Here is a 20,547-nt window from a genome sequence, read left to right as displayed (position 1 = left end):
CATTAAAATTTAAAACATACAGTGTGTTGGGACCAAAGTGTTTCATATATTAGCAACATGGATGAAGAAAGAACTCTAAAGGTCTTGATTCCTAGCCTTTCAAAGGGGATAAAGATGAACAAAAGAAAGCATAAGGGATTATTAAAATGGCAAAAGATAGATAAACATAAAATCTAGGATAAAGCTTGCCTCTCAGGTTGTCCTTTTTCTTAGTCTGAGTGCCGATGACCTAGCTGGTCAGTGTATTGTTTTTCTTTATGACATGTATTATTTTATAAATATTCTTTTCATCTACCCAATATTTAATAAAGCAACAACAAGAGTCAGAGGTTTGAGGGTTTGTGGAATGAAATTTTTTAAGTTAAGTCTAACAGTTCTTTATTGCATATGTACTTGTATATAATATATAAAAATATAGTACTCTTTTTAGTGTAAGTATATACTATGAAATGTTTGGGGCATTCTTATACTGGTTCATGGTCACAACATGACTGCTATAATTATCCAGACATCACACCATTGTTCTAAGCATGAAGAAAGGGACAGGGGCAGAGAAAAGTAGTTCTTTCCTTTTATCAGTGAAGGAAAAACTTTCATTTTTCATTAGCCAGACCTGTGTCATTTGCCTACAGATACCCGCAAAGGAGTCTGGGGAAATTAGCCTTTAAAGTGCAGAAAGATGAGGATAAGGGAACTAGGAATGGTAATGGAGTTGTAATGCAGGGTGTCTGCCAAAAAGTCAAAGGCAAAGAAGACTTAAAATTAGCACCAGGCAAAAGCAGATTATCAGGTTTTATCATTGTTTTAAATAAGAGTCTTTTGTTCTCATTATAGTTATTAAAGCTTATCAGTTAGGGATACTGTACTTGAATTAGTGATTTGTGAACTTAATCAAATTATGTTTCAGAATAAGGTCTCAAGCTTAATTGATATATTCATAAAACAGTTGATATAAAACCTTGTTTATATTTAAATAAAATTAACCTTTGGAAAAAAGCATAAATAGAATTTGTTTACAAACTTAAATGGAAAAAGGAACATGGATTTTTTTAGGACTAGAGTTTTAATACCAACTCTGATACTTACTAGATGTGTGACTTTGGGCATTTTACTTGTCTAAATCATATGTCCTAATCTATAAATGGGAAATAATAGTATCTTGCAGGGTTATGGTGAGGCTTAGATAGGCTTTATTTTTTATTTTATTTTATTTTATTTTATTTTATTTTATTTTATTTTATTTTATTTTATTTATTTCATGAGAGAGAGCACATGAGTGGGGGAGAGGGGCAGAGGGAGAGAGAGAATCTTAAGCAAACTCCATGCTCAACATGGAGCTCAACATGGGGTCAGATCCCTGAGACATGGGATCCCTGGGACATGGGATCTCTAGGACACTGGGATCATGACTTGAGCTGAAATCAGGAGTCAGATGCTCAAGTGACTGAGCCACCCAGACACCCCAATAGGTTTTAAAATGTAGTAATTGTTAGGGACCCAGCAGGAAACAATTCAGTCCAAATGAAGAGACTATTTAAAAAGATGTGGGCATAGTTATGGGAATAAATGAGATGATGAAGCATACAGAAACAGCTTAGTAAGAAACTCTTTGGAGAGAAATTAGTGTTTCTGGACTGCAACTGTGAAGGAGTGGCCCAGTGAAATAGAGATACAGCTACTGCCAGAGAGCAAGTGGTATAGCAAAAAGGAAGCAGGAAAGAATGCCAGTCTCTCTCTTCTCAAACATTCCGGTTTCATGTTGATATCTTCCATTGGCCAAACCCAACAGGAAACTAGGTGGCAAGGTGTTGGAACATGGTGATGAGTCTGCATGGCTCAGCTTCTGAGGACTTCGAGCTAGGCATAGAAGGATACAGACTGAATCTCAAGGAGACAAATGGAGAATAATCTGCACACAATTGTTATTAGTCATAAATAAGATTCTCAGAGAACCCTCTCCGCAAACATTTTTTCAACTGAGAGTAAAAACAGGCTTTGCAAACGTAAGCATCCAAGTTTTTAAGAATCATCTTTCACAGCACTTTGGCTGAAAGGTTCCTACTGGCACTCATGAAAGATTTCCTGAGGTCTTGGCAGACTTTGCAAGCCAAGACCTAGAATAATTGGAGAGTACGCCCTATGAACTTCCTTTGGGCATCCCCAGGTCTCTCATCATTTTGTGGCTTCCTGTGTCAGGATCAGTCTTGCTAGGCCTGGTTAGTCACTTGCTGACTGTTACTTTCAAGGAAGCCAGCCAGGCTTCAGCAAAAGGTGACTACCTCATAACATATCAACCTCACAGCAACAGGAAGTCCTACTAACTTCTCCCCATGAGTTCAGAGTCTTTGTGGACTTCAGACTGCAGTAACTTTTCCTCTTTCCAACTTTGCCATCCCTATCCTTTCCTCCTAAACCTGAATTAACCAACCCAGAGATAAAATGATAAAAGAGGACAGTGGTAGAGACACCTATTTTCTTCCGTAATTTTAGATAGATATTATAACTAGTATCACAGTCTTCAGTGTTCACTCTGGATATTAACAAACAAAAGCCTCATTTCTGAATTTCTAGAAACTAAGAGTTTGAGAAATTGAGAGTACTGATAATAAAACTAGCAGTCACTGAATGCAAACTGATGCAGGCACTCTGGAAAACAGTATGGAGGTTCCTCAAAAAATTAAAAATTGAGCTACCTATGACCCAGCAATTGCATTGCTAGATATTTATCCAAAGGATACAAAAATGCTGAATAAAAGGGGTACATGCACCCCAATGTTGTAGCAGCTCTATTAACAATAGCCAAATTATGGAAAGAGCCCAAATGTCCATTGACTGATGAATGAATAAAGAAGATGTGGTATAAATATTACTTGGTGACTAAAAAGAATGAAATCTTGCCATTTGCAACAATGTGGATGGAACTACAGTGTATTATAAGTTTTGAAATAAGAGAAAGACAAATTTCATGTGATTTCACTCATAATGTGGAATTAAACAAAACGGATGAACATAGGGGAAGTGAAGGAAAAATACGATAAAAAACAGGGAGGCAAACCATAAGAGACTCTTAAATACAGAGAACAAACTGAGGGTTACTGGAGTGGAGGTAGGTGGAGGGATGGGTTAAATGGGTGATGGGCATTAAGGAGGGCATTTGGTGGCATGAGCACTAGGTGTTATATGTAAGTGATGAATCACTGGGTTCTACTCCTGAAACCAGTACTACGTGGTATGTTAATGAACTTGAATTTAAATTATTAAATTAAAAAAAATACGTTACTTAGGAAAAAAAAATTAACAGTCATTATTTCAGTGGAGAGAAACAAATTAACTCTAGAAAAGTTAGTGAGAAGCAAGCATGAATACTTTTGTAAGTACCATATACAACTAAACAATACAGGTAACTGAAATAGACCAACTTCTGACATGACAGAATGGGGAGCTCTGTTGAACCATCCCCCAGTGAAACTAGTGAAAATTATATATACACAAAAAATAGTCCTTTAAAGGACCGCCTGAAGGCAAATAGCAAATGAAGAAAGGTATATTCAAGAAAATCTATGAAAATTTGGTAGGATCAATTAAAGTCTGTGGTATTTGAACCAAGAGCACTTCCTTCCTGCCTCTTACCAACTCAGTGGGACATAGACTCAACTGCAGACTGCTACAACCAAGAACATAGGGCTCACTTTATCCTCCAGATCCGAACTGGAGGATTTCTTTTTGTTTTTGCTTGTTTGTTTGTTTGTTTGTTTTTTCAATTAAGAGCAAGATTTCTGCTTTTCTAATCTTGCCCCTAGCTTACCTGTCTCAGGTGAGTGTGGTCAGGAGGTCAGAACTTCCTTCTTCTGCCTAAGCCTTACTTGTGGAATAGAGGTTCTACTTTGGGTATGGTGCTTTGGGAATCGTGGGGCCCTGGTGTCACTCAGAAGCTTGTCATTGGCCCTACCCCAGGAGACCTAGTTCAGAAATTTTGCCTGTGGGTGGAGGGGGGGAACCAGTCATGAAGCAGATAGCTACTTATCTCTTCCTGAAAGAATTGATTTCATTTGTAATAGAGTAGTGAAGTTTAAACCTAAGGGTGACTTTCAAGAACTGTATAGGTTGTGAGGTGTCTCTCTGGCTCAGCAAGTAGAACAGGTGACTCATGATCTCAGGATTGTGAGTTTGAGCCACATGTTGGGCACAGAGATGGCTTAAAAACAACAATAACAATACAACAGTATAAGTTGTGACAAAAGGTAATTGGAGGGGATTTAGTATAGCCAAGACTGTAAGCCAGCTAGTTTGTATGAATGAACTTGGGAATAAGAGTTGGGAGGAGTCCTCCTGGATTTGGCACAGAGATCAAACACTGAACTCAGAAACTATTCTTTCCAAGGAGCTACAATATGATTGAATTAGTTTGTAGAATAATTCTGCTGTTTTTTTTTTCCTTTATTTCCAGCTTTATTGAGTTTTAATTGATAAATGAAATTCTATATATTTATGCCATGTAAGGTGGTGATTTGACATACATATACAGTGTGAAATGATTACCATAATCAAGTTAATTAATACATCTATCACCTTATATACTTACTTAATTAGGTGAGAATGTTTATTAAGATGTACTCTCCTTACAAATTCCAAGTATACAATGCAGTATTATTAGCTGTAGTCACCATGCTGTACAATACATCCTCAAAACCTATTCATCTTATAAGTTTGTATCCTTTGATTAACATTTCCCTATTTCCTTATTCTCACCTACTTGCAACACCCGCCCTCCCCACCCCTGCTGCCAACAGCCCCTGGCAACCACCATTGTAGTCTCTGATTTTATGAGTTTGGCCTTCTTAATTTTTTTATTTTTTTATTTTTTAAAAGATTTTATTTTAAAGTAATCTCTACACCCAACATGGGGCTCAAACTCACAACCCTGAGATCAAGAGTCATACACTCCACTGGTTGACCCAGGCAGGTGCCTCAAGTTTGATTTTTTTAAAATTATCTAAGTGAAATTATACAGTATTTGTCTTTCTCTTCTGGTTTATTTCACTTAGCATAATATCTTCCAGGTTCATCATGTCAAAAATGGCAGGATTTCCTTCTTTTTGATGGATGAATAATACTCCTTTTTCTTTTCTTTTTCGTCTGTGTGTGTACCACATTTTCTTGATCCATTCATCCATTGACAGAGACTAGTTGTTTCCATATCTGGGTTATTGTAAGTAAGACTGCAGTGAACATGGGAGTGCAGGTATCTTGCAATATACTGATGCAATATTATAACCATTGCAATACTGATGGTTTCCTTTGGATATTTACTTAGAGGTACGATTGATGGATGTTATAGTAGTTCTATTTTCAATTTTTTGAGGAACCTCCATACTGTTTTCCATTATGGATATACCAATTTACATTCCCACCAAGAGCATACAAAGGTTACTTTTCTTCACATCCTTGCCAACACTTGTTATTTCTTCTTTTTGGATAATGGCCATTATAACAGGTGTGAGGTGATATCTCATTGTGGTTTTGATTTGAATTTCTCTGATGATTAGTGATGTTGAGCATCTTTTCATGTGTTTGCCTCTTAAGCATCTTTTTTTGTGTACCTATCTTCTCAGGTCTTTTCTTCATTTTTAAATCAGATTATTAATTTTTTTGCTACTAAGTTGGATGAGTTCCTTCTCTTTTTGGTTATTGATCAAATATCAGCTAGATGGTTTGCAAATATTTTCTCCCACTTTGTAAGATGCCTTTTAATTTATCTTTTCATTATTTTCTATACAGAAGATTTTTAGTTTGATATAGCCCCAGTATTTATTTTTGCTTTTCTTGCCTTTGTTTTTGGTATCATATCCAAAAAATCACTGCCAGGACTGATGTTAGGAAGCTTTTTACCTATGTTTTCTTCAAGTGGTTTTAAGGTTTCAGGTCTTACAGTTAAGCCTTTAATCCATTTTGAAATTATTGTGAATGGTGTAAGTTTGTGGTCCATTTCATTCTTTTGCATGTGGATATTCAGTTTTGCCAAAATCATTTATTGAAGTGACTGTCTTTCATTGTGTGTTCTTGGCACCCTTGTCAAAGGTTAGATGAAGTATATGCATGGGTTTATATTCTGTTCTATTGGTTTATAAGTCTGTTTTTATGCCGTCGCTATACTGTTTTGATCATGATAGCTTGGTAATGGAGTTTGAAATCAAGAAGTGTGATGCCTCCTGCTTTGTTCTTCTTTCTCAGGATGGATTTGGCTATTCAGGATCTTTTGTGGTTTCAGACAAATTTTAGGACTGTTTTTTTTAATTTCTAGAAAATGTGAGGGCGCTATTGAAAACATTAGGGCAATACTCCAGGAATTATTAGAATTTAGCACCTGGATGTGGTCAGGAAAATGTGGAAGAGAATCTTACTTGTACCACTGTCATTCCGAGTAACTATAGGCTGTGCCACCCTAATCACAGAACATCAGAGGCTTAATATTGTATGTGTGTGCCTATGTGTATGTTTGGGAGGGAGGGTAATAACAGCAAACCTGAGGCAGGGAACTAATTCCCAGAGTTGCTACAATGAGGTGTCTACACTGTTTAGTTCCCATTAAAACACTACAAGGCATGAAAAGGAACAGGTAAGTATGACCCATATACTGGATAAAAAGTAGGCAACTGAAAATGCCTGTGAAAATGACCAGATGTCAGATTGAACAGAAAAATATTTAAAATGTTTAAATATTTAAAGTACCCATTACAACTATGCTCAAAGAACTGAAGGAAACCATGACTAATGTAAAGGGAGGTATAATGACAATGTTATATCAAATAATATAAGGAAAGAGATATAAATTTTCTTAAAAAAGAAATGGAAACTTTGTAGTTCAAAAGTGAAATAACAGAGATAAAAAAATTCACTGGAAAGGCCTAACTGTAGATTTGAACTGGCAGAAGAAATAATTAGTAGACTTCAGTATAAATTCATAGAGAGTGTATAAGCTGATGAACAGAGAGAAAAAAAGAAGGAAGAAAAATTAACAGAGCCTGAGAAAAGTATGGGACACCATATGTAAGTGTACCAAAGTGTGTATAATAGTAGTAATATCACCAGAAGGAAGAAGAAAGAGGAAGAAAAATAAGAAATAATAACTGAAGAATCCCTAAATTTGTTGAAAATCAATAACCTACACATCCAGGAACTCAATGAATTTCAGTAGGATAGATGAAAAGAGACCCATAATCGGCACATCATAGTAAATATGGTGAAAGTCAAAGGAAAGGAGAAAATCTTGTAGGCAGAAAGAGGAAAATGACATGTCACTTATCAGAGAACCTCAATAAGATTAAGAGCTGACTTCCCAGCAGAAATAGTGGAGGCCAGAAGGTTATGGGGTACCATATTCCATGTGTTTAGAGAAAAATACAAGCCTGCTTGGTTAAACCAGCTCTCTGGGAGCTATTCCCACATAGCCCCCTGAGTGGTGTGCCATGTCTTTCTCTTATCACTCACTGTTTTGTGAGTATAAGAAGTATCTTTAAAGTATATACATCTCTCTATGCTTTTATTTTGTGTCCATACCTGACTGATCACCAGAAAAACTCATTTTAAGTAATATAATTATTCCTTATAATATAACACCATATACAAAATTTAACTCAAACCAGATCAAAGACCTAAATGTAAGAGCAAAAATTGGAAAACTGTTAGAAAAAAACATAGGGGTAAAATCTTCATGACCTTGGATTTGGGAAAGGTTTCTATGACATGGCACCAAAATCACAAACAACAGAGGAAAAAAAATAGATAAGTTGCGAATTGGCAAATCGTATATCTGATAAGGGTCTTGTATCTAGAGTATAGAAAGAACTCTTACTACTCAGTAGTAAAAAATTAAATAACCCAATGAAAGATTGACCAAAGGATTTGAATAGACATTTTTCTAAGGAAGATAGAAAGTGGCCAATAATCATATGGAAAGATGCTAAACATTATTATTCATTGGGGAAATGCAAATGAAAACTTAAATGAAATGCTACATCACACAGACTAGTGTGGCTCTAGTAAAAAAAGACAGACAATAACAAGTGTTAACAAATATGTGACAGTTTCTCAGAAAGTTAAACATAGAGTTATGTCATCCAGCAGCATTATTCATCACAGCTAAAAAGTGGGAACAATCCAAATGTTCGTCAACTGATAAATTGATAAATTATTTTATATTCAGAGAATGGAATAATATTTAGCCCTAAAAAGTAATGATGTACTGATATAAGCTGCATCCTGGATGAATCTTGAAAACTTATGCTGAGGGAAATAAGCCAGACATAAAAGAACAAATATGCTAGGACTCTATTTATATGAGTTAATTAGAGCAGTCAAATTCATGAAGAAATGTAGAATAGTTGGGGGAGAAGGTAGGGAAGTTACAGTTTAATGGGGTATAGAGTTTCATTTGGGGGTGATGAAAAAGTTCTGATGATAGATAAAGATTGCAAAATAATGTGAATGAACTTAATTCCACAGAATGGTACACTTAAAAAGGGTTGAGATGTTAAACTTTATGTATATCTTACCACAACTTAACACAAAGTGAGGAAACATTTTCTGATAGAATTTTCATTGTGGGAGAGACTAAAGAGACACCTGTGGTGGTAATATATCTATATTTTGCTTTAACTGGTGAAATATTCATTCTAAGTAGACTGTGAAAAGATGACTAGTTATCTCCTATCCTTAGAGCAGTTGCTAAAAATGCTATGCAAAGAGAGATAGTCAGAAACATAATAGATAAATTGAAATGAATACCCAAAAATGTTTACATAACCCAAAAGAAGTCAGTAAAGGGAAAACAGAGTAACAAAAAACAGATAAATGAACAAAAAGAAATAATAAAGTGGCAGACCTGAATGCAAACATATCACTAATCATGTTAAATGCAAATGGCCTAAACACATCAATAGAAAATACAGACATGGTCAGAATGGATAAGAAAAAAAAAAAAAAAAAAACATGAACCAAATTTATGCTATCACAAAGCAATCATTGCAAATATAATGACATAGATTGAAAGTAAAAAAGATAAAACATAATACCTGAAAACATTAATCAATAGAAAGCTACAGTGGCTATGTGAATAGCTCACATAGATTTCATAGCTAAAAAGTACCAGGGATAAAAAATGATCATTTATCATAATGATAAAAGAGACACATTATCAATAATTCATACAGTCTTAAATCTGTATCCACCTAATAACAGTGCTTTATATTACATATGACAAAAGTGAAAGCAATTACACAGTTATATTGCAGATGAAAAAACTCTCACAGTAATAGTTGAATGAATAGAAAGAAAATAAACAAAGGTGTAGAATAATTGAACATCACCATCAAACAGTGGGACTTAATTTTAACTTCTGGAACACTCATCCAAACAACAGTAGTAATACTTCTTTCCATATGTACATGGTTACTAAGGAAAAACCAGATATCAGAAAGATAGTAAGCAAGAAACAAATAGGAAAATTTCCAGACATTTATAATTTAAACACATTTCTAAATAGTCCATGCATCAAATTGGGAATTTTAAGATAAATTAGAAAATATTTTGAAATGAAGGAAAATAAAAATGCATAACAAGATTTGTGGGACAGAGTTAAAGTACTTAGGAGGAAATTTATAACATTAGATGCTTACATTAAAAAAGATTAAAGTCTCAAATCAATAGTCTAAGCTTCTGCTTTAAACTAGAAAAGGGAAAATAAACCCAAAAGAAGGAGAAGAAAATAAGAAAGATAAGAATAGAAATAAAAGAAATTTAAAAAATAAATAGAAATTATAATCAATGAAAACACAAGCTGGTTCTTTGAAAAGATTAATAAAATTGAGAAACCTCTAGCAAGACTGAGAAGGAAAAGGCTGACTATAAAACGATGGACAAATCTATGAGATTAGATGAAATGCCAATTCTGTGACAACCACAAACTACCAAAACTCACCCAAGATAGAATAGATACCCCGAACAGTACTATAACTATTAAGAAGCTGAAATCATAGTAACAAACAAACAAAAACAAAAACAATCTTTCTGAAAAAGAAATCTCCATGCTTACATGGCTTAACTGGTGAATGTGCTAAATGTTTAAAGGAGACTTAACAGTAATTCTACACAATTTATTTCAGAAAATAAAAGAGAGGGAAATATATCACAATTAATTTTATGAGACAATGTTCTGAAACCAAGTCAAATATGGGAAAAAACCAAACCGAAATATTTCACAGATCAATAGCTCTCAAGAACATAGACACAAAGTCCCCAGTAAAATATTAATACGTTGAATCCAACCATCCAGAAAATGAAAGTGACACTAAAGAAAAATGGGATTTATCCAAGAAATGCAAGGCTGGTTCAATATTTGAGAGTTAATCAACTTAATCTACCTTATTAACAATTTCACAAAGAAAAATCCACATAATTGTGTCACTTGATCCTTATGTAGTATTTGATAAAATTCAACATCCATTTTTGATAAAAATTCTTTGCAAGCTGGAAATAGAGAACTTTTCATAAAAGACAACTACAAAGAATCTGCAGCTAATATTGTACTTGCTGGTGATAGAATGTTTCCTATGATTTTTTTTTTTTGGTACAAAAAAGGTAGTTTTATTAAAGTACAGGGACAGGACCCCTGGACAGAAAGAGCTGCACTGGGATTGTGAGGAGTGATTGGTTTTATATTTTTAAGTTGGGAGGGGTAGAGATAAAGGAAGTTTCCAAAAAGATTTTCATATGTTAAAGAAGACTTATAGTATAGCTGACTATTGTCAAGTTAAGGTTTTTTTTTTTTTTTTTTTTTTTTTTTTTTTTTTTTATGGAACGCTTCACGAATTTGCGTGTCATCCTTGCGCAGGGGCCATGCTAATCTTCTCTGTATCGTTCCAATTTTAGTATATGTGCTGCCGAAGCGAGCACTGTCAAGTTAAGGTTTTTGTTGTTGTTGTTGTTGTTTTCCCTCTAGGAAGGCATTGAGATAGTTGGGAGTTCCTGGAGGAATGTCATACTCTGCCTGTCTCAAGTATTTGTCAATGGGCTGCAAGTTGTAAGGAGATTTAATTTTATCCACATTTTCTTTTGCTTTTGTTCTCCACGTCAGTCCCCTCTGAACAATTTTGACTCTTAAATCTTTAAGGTTGTTGAGAGTGGAAAGTCTTATCTTCTCTAACTTCTTCCTGCTGAGTAGGGGCATGGAGTTTTCCCTACCTATGGCTCAACATTGGTCAGTTGGGGAATTTTTATATATAGGAGTTACCAAATGCAGGGAAGGAGTCTAAGCACCAGGCAGGGAGACACTGGAAAAGAAAACAAATAAGGTTAATATTATTATTATTCCTCATAATATTATGAGGAAAATAAAGCCCAATAAAAAAAAAAAAAGCCTTTCATCATTGACCAAAATTTTCCTCCACTCCAGGAGTTTAACCAATCACTAAAGAAGAGAGACAGAGACAGACAGAGAGGGAGAGAGAGAGACAGATCGATCATATAAAGCACCAATTGGAGTATTTATATCTTTTAACAATCCTGTTACATTTTTGTGATAATCTGGAATATATACACAACATTCTGTTTTTATGATAGCACATGTTCCACCTTGTGCAGCAGTTAAAATATCTAATGCCATTTTATTTTATAAAAACTGCATTAAGCATTTGTGTTACTTTAGTATTTAATAGGGGAGTGCTATTTTGAGTGTAATTTAGGTCTTTGAGTGTGTACTTATTAAGAGCTTCCATGTGCCAAGTGACGTGCTCTAGTCCTTCATTGTCATTTGAAGAGAAGTTTGAGGTCTTCCACAGATTCACGGCAACGAGAAGGCATGTTAGCAGTCACACTATATTCCAAGTTTGCACTGAGGGTCGCAGTCCAGATGAGAAGACTCAGGCTGAATGTTGGGCACCAAAATAATGTGATTTGATGTGGCTTAGGGTCTGGAAATGAACCGTCAAGAAAGAATTGTTGAGATATTTTTGGTGCAAAAAGAATGGCTTTATTAAGGTACAGGAACAGGACCCATGGGAAGAAAGAGCTGCACTTAAATGTTTCCTATGACTGGTAAAAGGCAGAAATGTCCACTTTCATTATTATTATTGAACATCATCCTGGAAGTCCTAGCCATTTCACTAAGTCAGGCAAAAGAAATTAAAGATGTTTGGGGTGGAAAGGAAGAAATAAACTGTCCCTGTTTGTAGGCGACATTATTTCCAACATAAATAATTTCCAGGAATTTGTTTTTAAAATTTTAGGACAAATGTATGAGTCAAGCAAGGTCACTGAACACAACTTCATAAGGTCAGTACACAAAACAATCATTGTGTATGTTGCCAATGAACTATTAGATACCAAATTTTTTTTAAACTTAAAGAAGTTTCTGACAAAAAGGGGAAATGCCTATGAATAAATCTAACCAAACTGTGTAGTATTTATATGCTAAAAACAAAAATGCTGACCAAAAAAAATCAGAGAAAATTTAAATAATAGAGAGATATGCCTTACTTATGGATTGAAATACTCAATGTAAGAAAATTGTCAATTGTTCCTAAATGTATGTATAGATATAACACAGTTATCAAAATTACAGGGGGATATTTTGTAGATATAGACTAGATTATAAAATTTATATGGAAAGACAAAGGGAATAGAGTAGCTAAAACAATTTTGAAAAAGAAGAATAAATTTAGAGAATTTATATTACCTGAATTCTAGACTTACTATGAAGCTACAGCAATCAAGACAGTGTGGTATTGGCAAAAGAAGAGACAAAAAGAACGGGATAGAGAATACAGAAATAGACCCATAGAAATAAAACCATTTGATTTTTGGCAAAAGTACAAAAATTATTAAATAGGGAAAGAACAGTTGTATCGACAAATAGCGTTGGAAAAATTGGATGTTCATATCCCAAAAAAACCCCAAAAAACAAAAAAACACCAAAAACCTTTCCAAAAGAAAACAACTAAATTTCACACTTTATACCAATATTCATGCAAATAGATCAGCTCTACATGTAAAGCCAAAAACTATAAAACTTGTAGAAGAAATATAGAAGCAAATCCTCATGATGTGGCATTTAGCAAAGTGTTCTTAATCATAATGTCAAAAGCATGCTTGATAAAAGAAAAAATATAACTTGGATTAATAAACAGCCTTTATTTGGGCAACGCTTTGGTGAGTTTGAGCATGAGACTGTCCAGAGGCCACAGATGGGGGCCATCACTTGGAAGAGGGCAAGAGAACTTGTAAGGGTTGGCAGGTAGGAGAGGTGAGGTCATTTAGCAGCCCGACAGGAGGATTCTCTAGGTCAGAGAGTTCTGAAGAGTTTCAGCACTTTAGGGTCTTTATCTTGTCTGTGGCTAATACATGTATGTAATTGTATGGGGTAGCAAAGCAGGCAAGCTATACATGGCTAAAAAATCTGCTTATTTGGGGTAAGTTTAGAACAGTTGGTTGTGTGAAAATTTGAGTTTGACACTGGTGGGATTTTGAGCTAATGAGTCACAGTCTGCTGTTAAGAAGTAAACAGCATAGAAGACAATGCACAGAGGCCATCTCTGGGTATATAACAACTGGGTAATGGGTAGTGGCTAGAAGAAATTTGAGCACATAGTAGAAAAATCTAGATTGCCTTGAGGAGACAGTTGGTCGAAAAGGCAATTCTGGTAAAGATTCAGAAGGAAAAGAGGAACACATTATTGGAAACTGAAGGAATTTTATATATAACTGGAGGAATTGTTATATAGTGGTATAAAACTTGGCTGCATTGTGCTCTACAGTTGTGGAGAAAACAGAAATTGTAAATGATGTAATTGAATATGTTGCAGAAGAGTTTCCAAGCAAAGTACTGAAGATGCAGGCTGGTATTTTCTTTCTGCTTAGTATAATGCTAGAGGAAAGAGATAAATTAAGGAAGAAGCTGTGAGGAAAAAGGAGCCAGCACTTGATTTTGGAAGTTCTTGGTCTATCCAGATTTCAAAGGATGCTAACATTAGGAAATTCACTATCAAGAAAGTGTGTTCTGGAGAGAGAAGACCGAGTGTATGGCTGGATTAACTTGCTGAAACAATTAGGGTGTAACTCATGGATCCACTCAATCATCTGGGTAGAAGGCAGGAGTGATGGGGTTATCCAGGAAATATCTAATACTGTAGACCCTGTGACATACATGAGAGACCCACATGTCTTTTGAGAATCTTATATCAGCAGGAACACTGCTAACTTGGACTGAAAGGGACAGAAACAGGACATAATGAGAGAAAGCTGTTGGGCTTCCAAAATTACTCAAGCAGGAAATTGCAACTGCAAACATATGCTACCCTTCAGGAAAAAGTAATAATGATTCCAAGGGTAGAGCCACTGCAGGTTGGTTGTACAGAAGCCTATGGAGTCTTAGTGGGCAGAGCATTAAGACAGGGTATTATTCACAGCCCTTAAAACTTAACAGAATTTTTCATTATGTATTTCAAACTTACCTGGGACTAGTGACCCCTTTATTCCTTGCAATGACTCTCTTACTCCCTTAGGGAATGGGAATGTCTATCCTGTCTATGTCTAATGTTTATGCCTATCCCACCATTTTATTTTATTTTATTTTATTTTATTTTATTTTAATTAATTTTATTATTTTATAAGTTTATTTATTTATCTTGGGGGGAGAGAGAGCCTCATATGTGTGAGGACGGGCAGAGAGAGCAAGAGAGAGAATCTCAAGCAGGCCCCACGCTGTAGCACAGAGCCCAGGTCAGGCCTTGATCTCATGAACTGTGAGATCATGAGCTGAAATCAAGAGTCAGAGACTTAACCAGCTTAGCCACCCAGGTTCCCCCCACCATTGTATTTTAAAATACAATCAACTTCTTCTCTTGTTTTACATGTCCACAGAAAGAAATTTTGTCCCAGGATGGATCATATTCAGAATGTAACTCATACTTGATGTAGATGATGAGATTTGGAACTTTTGAGCTGATGATATTTAGATGAGGTTTGGGACTTAGAATTGATGCTATAATGAGTTGAGACTTTGGAGGATGTTGGGATAGAGTGAATATATTTTACATGTGAGACAGATGTGAATTTTAGGGGGCAGAGAACGGGTTGTATTGGGTTGAATGCTGCTGCTCTCCAAAAAATATATCCACATTCTAGTCCCTAGAATCTGTGAATGTGATCTTACTTGGAAAAAGAGATTTTCAGATGTAATTAAGTTAAGGATTTGAAGATGAAATCATCCACATTATGTGAATGGGCTCTAAATCCAGTGTCAAGGGTCCCTTTTATAAGAGACACACAGAAGAGAGACATGATCAAAGGTGAGGAGAAGGGCATGGAAAGAGGGAGGCAGAGATTGGAGTTATGTAGCCACAAGCTAAGGGATGCTTGGAGCCATTAGAAGTTGGAAGAGACCAAGAAGTTTTCTCCCTTAGTGCCTTCAGAGAGAACAAAACCTTGATTTTGGACTTCTAGCCCCCAGAACAGTGAAATAACTAATTTCTGTTGTTTTGCTACAGAGTTTGTACTAATTTGTCATGGAAGCCCTAGGAAACACATATATGGTTTTAGGTTTAGAGCTCTGTCAAGGGAATCATGCTAGCATTACAGAATAGTCCTGATGTACATTTAGTTTCTTTGGGTAGGTGTGGGATCCTGGGATTCTTGGTTCTGGAATGATTAGGACATGAAAAATACAGCCCTTAGTTTACATAGATCTCTTCATAGACCCCATACAGAACAAACTCTTAGGAAAAGCTTAAGATTCTATGTCACATACAATTATGCATCTTATTGGGCAACATACAATACTTCTGAAAGAGGTATCTTGTTACCAGACTTCCAATTTGGGGTGGGATTGTTTCTAGAGTACAGGAATACCTGGAGATAGCATCAGATTCCACAGGTAAAGGGCTCAGTCCCACAAGATGCCTTCCACTTTAGACGCCATTTGCAAGCCCACGTTGTTACCTGTACTTCCAAACAACCGGCTATAAATCAGAGGTTCCCATAACCCATTCCTTGGGTTTTGATGATTTTCTAGAACAGTTCACAGAAGTCAGAAAAACATTTTACTTACCTGATTACTAATTTATTACAAAAGATATTAAAGTATATGAATCAACAACCAGATGAAGAGATACATGGGTGAGTCCTGAGCAAAGGAGCTTCTGTCTTGGAGCTTGGATCCTGGCATTGATGGCATGTGGACTCATTCTGGCTCCCGAACTTGGAAACTCTCTGAATTCCCTTCTTTTGGGTCTTTATGGAGGCTTCGTTACATGGTCATGATTGATAACTCATTGGCTGTTCGTGATTGATTCAGCCTTTAGCCCTTCCACCTCTGCAGAAATCAGGGGGGAACTAAAAGTCCCACCCCTCTGGTCATAATTGGTTCCCTTGGCAACAGTTCCAGTCTTAGGTGCTCCAGAAGTCACCTTTATTAACATAAATTGTGGTAGAATAGGAGTTTGTGTGAATAACAAGATACCTTTTTCAGCTTTATGGCTCTGAAGCAATTTCAGGGCCTGAGAATAAGAGACCAAATATTATAACAAAAGATGCTCCCATTACTCTTACAGCTCAGGGAATTCCAGGGTTTTGGGAACTGTGAGCAAGGAACTGTGAATGAAGACCAAATATATATGAGAAATACATTTTGGCCATCTGAATGATCAAATATATATATTTTTTATAAATCACAATATCACAGTTGGCTATGAGATTTTGTTTGTTTCTCTGTTTTGAGAGAGCTAAGTATTCAATTATGTTGATTTTAACTTTAGAGTCTTTCTGTGTCTAAGAACAAAAACAAAAAATCCCTAGATGCTAGCTGAAAAATCTCAATCAAAAATCTAAATAAGTATTGCAAAATAATTCCTAATATTTGAATTTTCTGTTTTAACCTAGATTTTAGATGCCACTGACTATAACCTTCATGTTAATCAATTTCAATCAAATGGAGATTATGATTTTAGCAAGAAATGTCAGAAAGAATAAGATAAGAAAAATATGTCAACTCTCACTATTCACGTTGCAGCCTTTAGCTCCAAAATAATAGAATGAAAGGCTATCTAAATTTATTCATAGAAAACAATTACTTCCCATATCTGATTCATTACCATATAGCCATGTTAAGTCATGGTAGATTCATTTCCTTTATTTGCTTTCTCTGAAGGCATTTTTTTTTCACTTTACTGTTTACTGCTTGTCCAATATTTTGTTTTTTCTACTATTCTTTGTTCAAACTGCAAAAATCTGAAATAGAAATATAATATAGAAGTATAGGCATCAGCTAACATTTTCTATGGCATATGGTACTTCAGATGCCATATGTACCAGTGTTTAGTGATTCTGGCAAAGAGGCATAGAATGGTGAAGTCCAACTGCCAGGATTGCTGAAAACAAATATGTAAATGCTCCAGGGCTTTTGTTATTCATAACATACCTCTAACACAGCACATACAATATGCTGTTCATTCTGTAACTAGTATAACTAATAAACCACATTTTCCTCTCTAATTTTTTAAGGCTTCTCCAAGTTTGTGTGGTCTTCTGCCTCTAACCTTGAACCCCATTATTGAACTCTGCCTTTCATGAAGCTCATATTAATGAAAGAAGCCTTAGGAGAGTGCATCCGTCCTTTTCAAGGGCATTTATTTATTTTTCAAATTAAAATCCAAAGTCTTCTGCGGCTTCTTCTGTGGAACAAAGAAAATGCACTGGGCATGTTCTCTAGACAGTCATTAGGAGAAAGCAGCTAACACCAGGAAAGGCAAATTTGGGCAGAAGAACAGGAAAAGTTTCTTTACTGTGAGGCTGTTTCATGATCTTCCCAACAGTGACATTCTCTACAGGATGTGAGAGGAGGTCTGTGGATATAATTATTTTGAAAAAGGGATATAGCAATAATTTTAATAATTTTTAAGCTGCTACATGCATTCAAGTCCATGTAAGATGATCACAATTTAGAGAATAAAAGCTGACCTTGTTTTGTTTTGTTGGTTTATTTCTGCTGATTTAGACATAGCTAATGGGAGGCACACCTAATCTCCTTTTTTTCTGTTTCATAGATAGGCAATCCACACAAAGTGGAAAGAATAGCAGACTAGCAGCTAGAATCCTTAGAGGTCATTACTTTCCATTTGTCATTAGACAAGCTGTTTAACCTCTTTGAGCCTGTTTCCATATGTACGATGAGGATAATATCTTCCCTGGGGATATTAGTGTGAGGATAATATGATATAATCTTTGTGGAAGTGCACTTATCTAGTATTATTATTATTAAAAAGAAAACATCTGTAGATTTGCTAGTAGTTTAGAGGCCTAAGGAGGCTTGTACTACTTACCACTGCGTGTTTTTCTGTGGACACAAAACCTAGAAGGAAATTGGAGATAGAAAGTTGTGAACATGCCAGTAAGATGGGAAGCAATGCAAATGACTTTTGCTGGGTTTACTTTTTTGGGTTGAATCAAGTGAAATTGCCATTTTTATAGGTCAAAGTGGTCTTAATATAGGAAATTTCACTTGGTTCTTCCTGTTTTGATAGATTCCCGATGATAGCAAATGTGCATAAACACACACACGCACACACACACACCCACACCCTGGCACCCTTTCCTTTCAAGCAGTAACTAATAACTAGAAGAGCTATCTGATTTCCATTTCTGCTTAATATCTTCTTCCCTTTCTATCACCCCCTCCCCAATTAGGCATCAATTTTTCAAAAGTGTATTTATTTATTTTCAGAGAGAGAGAATGCACGTGAGCACAAGCAGGGAAAGAGCAGAGAGAGAATCTCAAGCAGGTGCTGCACTGCCAGCACGGAGCCCGATGTGGGGCTTGAACTCATGAACCATAAGATTATGACCTGAGTGGAAAACAAAAGTCAGACACTTAACCAACTGAGCCACCAGGTGCCCCAGCACCAAATTATTTTGATTGTAACTCTGAACTGTCTTGCAAATGTGAACCTCTCATTTCTACTGCCACGCCTCAGTCCAGGTCTTCATTCCTTGTTTAGATTACTGAAATCTTTCTATTCAGTATTCAACCTAGCAATTCTCTGTGGCAGCAGCAATGGTAATTTGAGGGCATATGGAAGGTGCGTGAGAATGACATGCAGGATCAGGAAACTGTCTCTAGATTTAGTCTGAGATTCAAGATATAATTATGATGAGATGTTAAGGACCTTAACAGAAGGTGGGAGGAGAAACAGAATGCTGAGGAGTGGGTGCTAAGAGCTCTTCAAGAGGAAGATAAGATCAGGAATCAGGAAGCTCTAGGACAAGGTAACAAAATCTGTATTAGAACCCAAATTGCCCGTTCTGTAATCTCATTGTCAGCCATTGGGATTGGGGGATAAACCTCTTCTTACTTCTAGGTAAAGATCGGAAGGATTGTTTCTCCAGAAAATTTGAGAACTTGATTTTTCTACTGGAAAAATAGATGGAGTTATGTTAAAGAGGACCCTATGGAAAAATTCTCAAATGGGGCTCGAGGTCCCTGGAATGCTAACATGTAATAATAACTTTTCTTTCTCATGGGTCTACAGTTAAGACCGGTAAATTCTATTTTTGTTAAACAACATGGATCAAAGTTGCTGAGCTCTTTTTTTGAAATGTTCCATCACTGAATTGAAAGAAAAATGAATAAAATTCCCTTTTTCAAAGCTCCTTTTGTTAGGAGTTATACTCGATTAGTATTTTGATATGTATATATCCAGATATAAGATAAGGAAAGACTTCTCTTTGCTTTCCACACAAAACAAAGAGAAATTACAATTGAGTTTTATTACAGGAGAAATAGTTCCAAATTTCAGCCTTGAAAAAATAATAAAAAATACTAAGTATAAGAGCACTTTCTCTCCTTCCAGATAGGGCATATTGGACAAACATGCAGAGAATCAGCAATTAGCAATCCCTCTATCATTGGGCCCTGATTACTGAGAAAATAATGTTAATTCTGGAACTATTAACAGCTAAAAAGTTTTATCTTCAGAGATGCCTGGCTTAGAAAAGAAAGCATCTTCAAGTTCAACAGCAACTGTGACAAATAGTCATCATGATTTTATTATTGGCCTAGGACTTGTTAGAGATATATGCTCTTCTAGACAAGTCCTTCAGTTAGAAAATAAAGGTATGAGTGGTGATGAAAACTTTCAAAATAATTTGTCTCTGATCATCCAAGGGAACCAATATAATGCAGACATACTCCAGGGAATGGTGTCATCTACCATTGATGATAACAATTCTCAAGTGAGACTAGATCATGATGCCTGCTTAGATCTCAGGTAAAAAAGACAGACTTCAAAAGAAGTACAAAGTAACCTCATGAAGTTTTAATAAATACATTTTGAAAAATTCAGAAAGGACAGAGACAAATGCTTCATAATAAAGTAGAGCTCCTGAGTAGAGCACCTAGGACAGACATGTTAATCAATGGATCAATTAGTTAATCAATTCAATACCCTAGAACCAGAATCTATAAGAGACACTGAAGATGGAATATAAATATGACACAGTCTC

General features: G+C 35.6%; 1 long non-coding RNA gene and 1 other non-coding gene across 3 annotated transcripts; both read right to left on the bottom strand.

Moving 5' to 3' along the window:
• Positions 1 to 1,272: 1,272 nt before the first annotated feature.
• On the bottom strand, positions 1,273 to 16,383 carry LOC132692381 (uncharacterized). Of its 2 annotated transcripts, XR_009616327.2 has the most exons (4): positions 16,100 to 16,383; positions 11,755 to 11,966; positions 11,288 to 11,327; positions 1,273 to 1,857 (listed from the first exon to the last, which is right to left on the bottom strand). It is a non-coding gene; the product is annotated as an uncharacterized LOC132692381 (long non-coding RNA). The 2 variants fall into 2 exon arrangements; XR_009616328.2 differs by lacking the exons at positions 1,273 to 1,857; positions 11,288 to 11,327 and having other exon boundaries at positions 11,687 to 11,966.
• LOC145715465 (U6 spliceosomal RNA) lies at positions 10,844 to 10,950 on the bottom strand. Its single transcript, XR_014137668.1, has one exon. It is a non-coding gene; the product is annotated as a U6 spliceosomal RNA (small nuclear RNA).
• Positions 16,384 to 20,547: the final 4,164 nt, after the last annotated feature.

Source organism: Panthera onca, chromosome B1 (genome assembly GCF_046562875.1).
Source record: "Panthera onca isolate mPanOnc1 chromosome B1, mPanOnc1 haplotype 2, whole genome shotgun sequence".
Classification (NCBI taxonomy): Eukaryota; Metazoa; Chordata; class Mammalia; order Carnivora; family Felidae; genus Panthera; species Panthera onca.
This window is presented reverse-complemented; position numbering and strand designations above follow the sequence as displayed.